Source organism: Prunus dulcis, chromosome 7 (genome assembly GCF_902201215.1).
Source record: "Prunus dulcis chromosome 7, ALMONDv2, whole genome shotgun sequence".
Classification (NCBI taxonomy): Eukaryota; Viridiplantae; Streptophyta; class Magnoliopsida; order Rosales; family Rosaceae; genus Prunus; species Prunus dulcis.
In genome coordinates, this window is record NC_047656.1 from 6,680,345 (window position 1) to 6,686,954 (window position 6,610).

Genomic DNA, 6,610 nt, shown 5'->3' on the forward strand with positions numbered 1-6,610 from the left:
GCCGAATGATCTGTAAAAACAACAATTTGTAAGCCCAAAATGTATGACCTAAACTTTTCCAGTGCAAAAATTATAGCAAGCAATTCTTGTCCAGTTGTACTGTAATTTTTCTATGCACTATTCAAAGTTTTGGTTGCATAGCAAATAACAACAGGCTTCTTGTCTTTTCTTTGCCCTAGCACTGCACCAATAGCACCATCACTAGCATCACACATTATTTCAAATGGTATAGACCAATCTGGGGGCTGCATTACAGGAGTTGATGTTAGCATTTTAATCAGTTTCTCAAATGCTTCTTGACATGCATAATTCCAGTCAAATTTAGCATCTTTTTCCAAGAGATTATTCAATGGCCTTGCAATTGCACTAAAATTTGTTATGAATCTCCGCTAGAAACTTGCATGTCCTAAAAAAGATCTAATTTCTTTAACAGTTTTAGGAATAGGCAAATTAGCAATTAAATCAATTTTTGACTTATCCACTTCAATTCCTTTGTGAGAAACAATGTGTCCAAGTACTGTGCCAGATGTGACCATGAATTGGCATTTCTCCTAGTTAAGCACCAAAATTTTCTCTTTACACCTGATAAGAACATTCTTCAAGTTAGACAAACAATCAAAAAATGAATCACCAAACACAGTAATATCATCCATGAAAACTTCTAAATATTTTTCTACCATGTCACTAAATATGCTTATCATGCAACGTTGGAATGTGGCTGGTGCATTGCAAAGACCAAAAGGCATTTTTCTAAAAGTGAAAGTTCCAAATGGGCAAATAAAAGTTGTTTTTTCTTGATCTTCTAATGAAATCTCAATTTGATAATATCTTGAATAACCATCTAAAAAACAATAATACATATGCCCTGCAACTCTTTCCAAAATTTGGTCAAGAAATGGTAAAGGAAAATGATCCTTTCTTGTGACTGAGTTCAATTTACGATAATCAATACACATTCTCCATCCAGTAGTGACCCTAGTTGGTACCATTTCTCCGTTATCATTTTCAACTACTGTGACTCCTGATTTTTTAGGAAAAACCTGTGTAGGACTCACCCATTTGCTATCAGAAATTAGATATATGACACCTTCATCCCAAAGTTTAAGTACTTTTTTTTGTACAACTTCTTTCATTGTTGGGTTAAGTCTACGTTGAGCTTGCCAAATTGGTTTCGCATCTTTTTCAAGAAAAATTGGGTGTGTGCAAACTGAAGGACTAATACCTTTAATATCAGATAAATTCCATCCAATAGCAGTCCTATAATCTTTCAAAACTTTAAGTACCATACCTTCATTCAAAAGCTCTAGTTTAGAACATATTACCACATGATAGGTCTCATCTTCTCCCAGAAAAGCATATTTAAGTCCAACAGGAAAAGGCTTCAATTCACACTTTGGGGCTTTTTCTCTTGATGATTTTGTCTCATCACTCACAGTTGGCAGCTCCTCATATTTTGGTATCCAACCATTATGTTCTTGTACCTATGCAAAATCCAACAAAGAACAAAGATATTGTATTTCAAAATCTTGTGCAAAATTACAATCCCTATTTACTAAACAAAATTGCAATGGATCAGAAGAAAAAAGAAGAATTAAAGCAATTTTGAACAATTGTCTCGATCATGTAAACTTCTTTGTCGACATCTTCATTGTTTGCGGGTTGCTTGCATATGTTGAATATGTTGAGCTCCAATGTCATGTTCCCAAATGATTGTTGCATAAGTCCATTCCTGCAATTTATATGAGCATTAGATGTAGCAAGAAATGGTCTTCCAAGAATAACAGGAATTTGAGAATTAGAATGCACAACTGGTTCAGTATCCAAAACTATAAAATCAACTGGAAAATAAAATTTGTCTACCTGAACCAGCACATCTTCCACCATAACTCTTGGGATTTTGACTAAACGGTCAGCCAATTGCAATGTTATTGAGGTGGGTTTTAATTCACCAAGACCCAATTGCTTATAAACCGAGTAAGGCAACAAATTAACACTAGCACCCAAATCCAATAAAGCTTGTTCAATGCTAAAATTCCCAATAATACAAGAAATTGTAGGACAACCTGGATCTTTGTACTTGGGTGGAGTATTAGTTTGAAGAATTGCACTTACATTTTCAGTTAAAAATGCGGTCTTATCAACATTGTGCTTTCTTTTGATAGTGCATTAATCCTTCAAAAATTTTGAATATGAAGGAATTTGTTTTATAGCATCCAAAAGAGGTATATTGATTTTCACTTGTTTAAAAACCTCCAAAATTTTAGGATTTTGATTTTTCTTTACAGCCTTAAGTGCTTGTGTGAATGGAGCAGGAAAAGGGCACTTAACAATTTCAGAATCATCATTTTCTTTTTCATTATTTTTGGAACATTATTATTAGTATTATTTCTCCAACTGAAATTTGGGTGGTTTCTCCATCCTAGATTATAAGTTTCAGAAAAAGTGGATGGTTTTTTAAATTGATTCACAAAGTTTGCTTGATCATGCAACATTTCTCTGAAAGCTGGATGTGTTGGACACTCTTTTGTTACATGTCCCATGACCCAGCAAATTCACAAATCTCAAAAATTTCTTGACTTGCAATTGAATTAACTTTTTGAGGCAATTTTGATTTTAGGGTTTCAACTTCCCTAGCCATTGTTGCCAATTGAGCTTTGAGACTATCTTCCTCCTTCAAGGTGATAAATACTGCCGCTATAAGGATTAATAGAAGTTTTGCCTTTTGGGAATTAGGCTCAAATGTATTGGGAGTGCTCCAAATCTGAGATTTCTCTGCAATTTCATCAAGAAAATCAAAAGCATCTTCAGGATCTTTATACATAAAATTTCCATTGCACATCGTCTTAATAAATTGTTGATCTTTAGGTGTTAAGCCATCACAAAAATGACTTACCACCCTCCATCTTTCAAAACCATGGTGAGGACATAACATTAACGAATCTTTAAATCTTTCCCAAGCTTGAGGTAAAGACTCAGTATCTTTTTGAGAAAATGTGGTCATCTGTCTTTTCAAAGAATTTGTCTTTTGAATTGGGAAAAATTTCTTGAAAAATTCAGTTTGCATTTCAAGCCATGTTCCAATTGTTCTTGGCCTTAGAGAATAAAGCCAAGTTTTCGCTTTATCTTTTAGTGAAAATGGAAATTTTTTTAACAAAACTGTATCAAGCCTACACCCTTGTGTTGGAAAAGGTCCACAAACTTCCTCAAACTCACGCACATGTGAATATGGATTTTCAAATTCCATTCCATGAAAAGTTGGTAAAAGTTGTATCATGCCCGGTTTAAAATCAAAAGTTTGACCATTTAACGGAAAAATGATGCAAGATGGCACACTTGTACGAGCAGGATGCAAATAATCATGTAATGTCCTAACAAGTGGATTCTCATCATTATGAACACTATGATTCTCATCATTATGAACACAACGAGACTCGTGAGGTGTTGCCATAAATGACTGGACTATTCCGAAGGCAACTGCCAGGGGAGGGAGGGGGGTGGGGGTGGGGTTACTCAGACGGTGGGTTTGAAAACCATTTTCCGAAACTTATAATAAAATTCCTCTTTTTCTACAAATCCACTTTCATAAATCCATTTTCCAAATCCTTTCTTAATTTCCAAAAATCAGTTTGTAAATAAATAACCAAAAATTCCTTTTTTAAAACGACATCAATCCCAACATTCCTTAATTTGAATTTGACCATGCAAAATCTCTCAAAACTATTCTCAAACTACATTCAAATATGTACAACATACTATTGAGAAAACTAGTATTCATAATTCATCAATTTCAAGCCACTGAGCATATATTTAAATATACACATATAATCTGGCATTTAATTAATTACTTATTCATGCCAAAACCCAGTTATCCAAGCCATTCCCAACTGCACACAATTAAACATAATATAACATGCTTTGAAGGAAAAAGCGATTGTATAATAATTCATAAGCATTCAATGAAACTCTCATAACATAATACCATTTTAAAACAAACCTCCAATTACAATTACAACTACTAAATAGCCTCAACCGAGTCGACATAGACCACTATCTAAGTCAATTGGGCTCATAGGGCCCACATCCTCAATTTGTTATATGATAATTCCTATTGGTCCATAACCATAAGTTGAACTTATCCAAGAAGTCTCATCACGATCCAACAATCGGTTTGGCCCCGATCGTGGAATTTGACCAATTGGTCTATGGGGCCCACAACCTCCAATTCCAGTCCAACAAGGTCTAATTAACAAGTTTTGAAAGCTTGGTCTCAATCGAGCGGTCGGATCACTCCAACTCGGGGACACATCGTCAACTCGAGAATACATATTCTCGCAAAATCGAGTGACCAGCGTGAAACGCATATCCATCAATTCCCCTTGTAGGACTTAGGAAGATATAATCAACCTGAATGCAAATCCTCAAACAGTTCAGGCGTCCTCAACACTTGTGAGGTGTTGTCATAAACGACTAGACTATTCCAAAGGCAACTACCAGGAGGGAGGTGTACTCCTATGGTGGGTTTGAAAACCATTTTCCAAAACTTATCAGAAAATTACTCTATTTCTACAAATCTACTTGCATAAATCCATTTTCAAAATCCTAGATAGAGCTAGGCGAATAGAAACCAAAACCATCAGCGAAAGTGGGTATATTGAACTATCGATAAAACCTCAAAATCGATTCAAGGTATCAGCATAGACAGCTAGAGCAAGTGGAGGGGATGAAGATGTTACTTGGATTGAAGAAAACAGCCGTCGGAATCTCCGAAAACAGCTTAGATAATCTGCCCAGTTTTCAAGTCAATATCTTCAGCGCTACGCTGGTTTTCGATTGGAGAAAATGGATGGGTCAAGTAAAGGAGGGAAAGACGATTCTTTTGGAACAAGAATTGTCGAAATTAGTCGCAGAACAAAGACGAAATTGCAGTCTGAAACAGTGGCATCGCACGGACAAGAGAGAGAGAGAGAGAGAGAGTGTGTGTGTGTGTGTGTGTGTGTGTCATGATAGAGAGAAGCTGGATATCGTTCTAGTTATCATAAATTACGATTGTGCCATTTCACTTCCGTAGATCATAACTTCTTCATTTTAACTTCGAATTGAATTTGTCACTTGTCTACAAACTCGTGCCATTAAGCTCTACACATCGATGACACTCAATTCCCCAAAATCCTTCCAGAACAAAAAGTGACTAAAGTACCCCCATGCCCAAGGGCAAAATTGTAATTCAAAATCAATAATTAATTGAACAATCATTTTTGGGGCAAGGTGTTACAGTTTTAGGAAGCCTTACTATGGTTCTAGTGATCCTTAATAATATGGCTCTGGTAAGCCCTGTTATGATTTTCGTAGGCCTTAAGTCATTTGTGGTGAGCCCTGATACCTTTTCGGTGATCCTTAATATCATTTTTGTGACCCTTAATACAGTTATGGCAAGTCTTAATATGGTTTTGATGAGCCATAGTATGGTTCTATTGAATCTTAATATAGTACTTTTTAAGTTGGATATATGGCCTACAAAGTAATTATGTAATAGTCAGCATTGAGGACATCTTTTGTAATGACTATTAAGTTATTTATGGGCAACACCAGTTGTTTTAATTCATGACTATATGTTATCTTATGAAATACAAGACAACTATAGTCCTAGGAATATATATATATATATATAAGTGGAAATGAGAACTATGTAATGAGATTGCATACATCAAGACTTATCATGATCCCTAATCCTAAATCGTATGAGTATCAAATGGGCATTGATATTCCGCTATGATTAGCATACGTAGTATCTTCTCCCAAATGACAAGGTCTCAAGTCATTTACTGTTGGCTGAAAAGAAGGTCACTCTATCATTCTGCCACAAAATCCCAAGGACCAAGAGCTCAAAGGAAATACATTCTATAAGTATCACAGTTTTTGGTCTCATAGTACTAACAACTGTATTTTCATGCATGACGACATACAGAATTGATAGACGAAAATAAGCTTCAATTCACAGAGAAACCGGCTATCAAAGTAGATGCCGAGCAATTCCCTCCACCTGTTATCAACATGGTCAAAGCTTATTTCCAACTCGAAGAGGCTCGACAAAGCAGAGATTTATGGCCTGAGGTCAGATAATCAGGGGCCTAGAAAGGGGTAAGCAGGCAAGAAAGTCTAAATCCAAAAAACCAAGGAGAAGAAAAGAGAAGGAGCTCAAGCTTGAATAGGGGATCTGTGACCGATGCAAAAATTAGCCAGTCGAGCTCAAGAGAACATAAGAGCAAAACGGCCGAGACTACCAGCTTGGTTGACCATAGATCTATAGATTGGGTGAATCAATGGACCACATCCACGGCTGCTTTCGATCAACTGGGGAACGATTGTTGGAATATTGGGCTGAGGACTCTTTACTGCCGAACTCGCCGATTAATTTGATCGAATTCCAACACGAGTCAGACGACGACGATGTATTAACCATTGATGACCTGCATCCTGCACCTACTAAGATGGAACACAGCCATCCCGAGGTCTAAGATCCTTTGTTATAAATCAATGTAGGAACTAAGGGCAAACCACGACCTCTCTTGTTAGTAATCTTTTGAACCTGAAGATGAGTGTCGAAATTATC

The 6,610-nt window shown here is 36.2% G+C and overlaps 1 non-coding gene and 1 pseudogene across 1 annotated transcript; one reads left to right on the forward strand and one right to left on the reverse strand.

Moving 5' to 3' along the window:
• The window catches only part of LOC117635274, a 20,444-nt pseudogene extending 17,605 nt beyond the window's left edge, over window positions 1–2,839 (reverse strand).
• A 70-nt stretch (window positions 2,840–2,909) lies between these two features.
• Window positions 2,910–3,018, forward strand: LOC117636225. The gene has a single exon (XR_004587026.1). It is a non-coding gene; the product is annotated as a small nucleolar RNA R71 (small nucleolar RNA).
• Window positions 3,019–6,610: the final 3,592 nt, after the last annotated feature.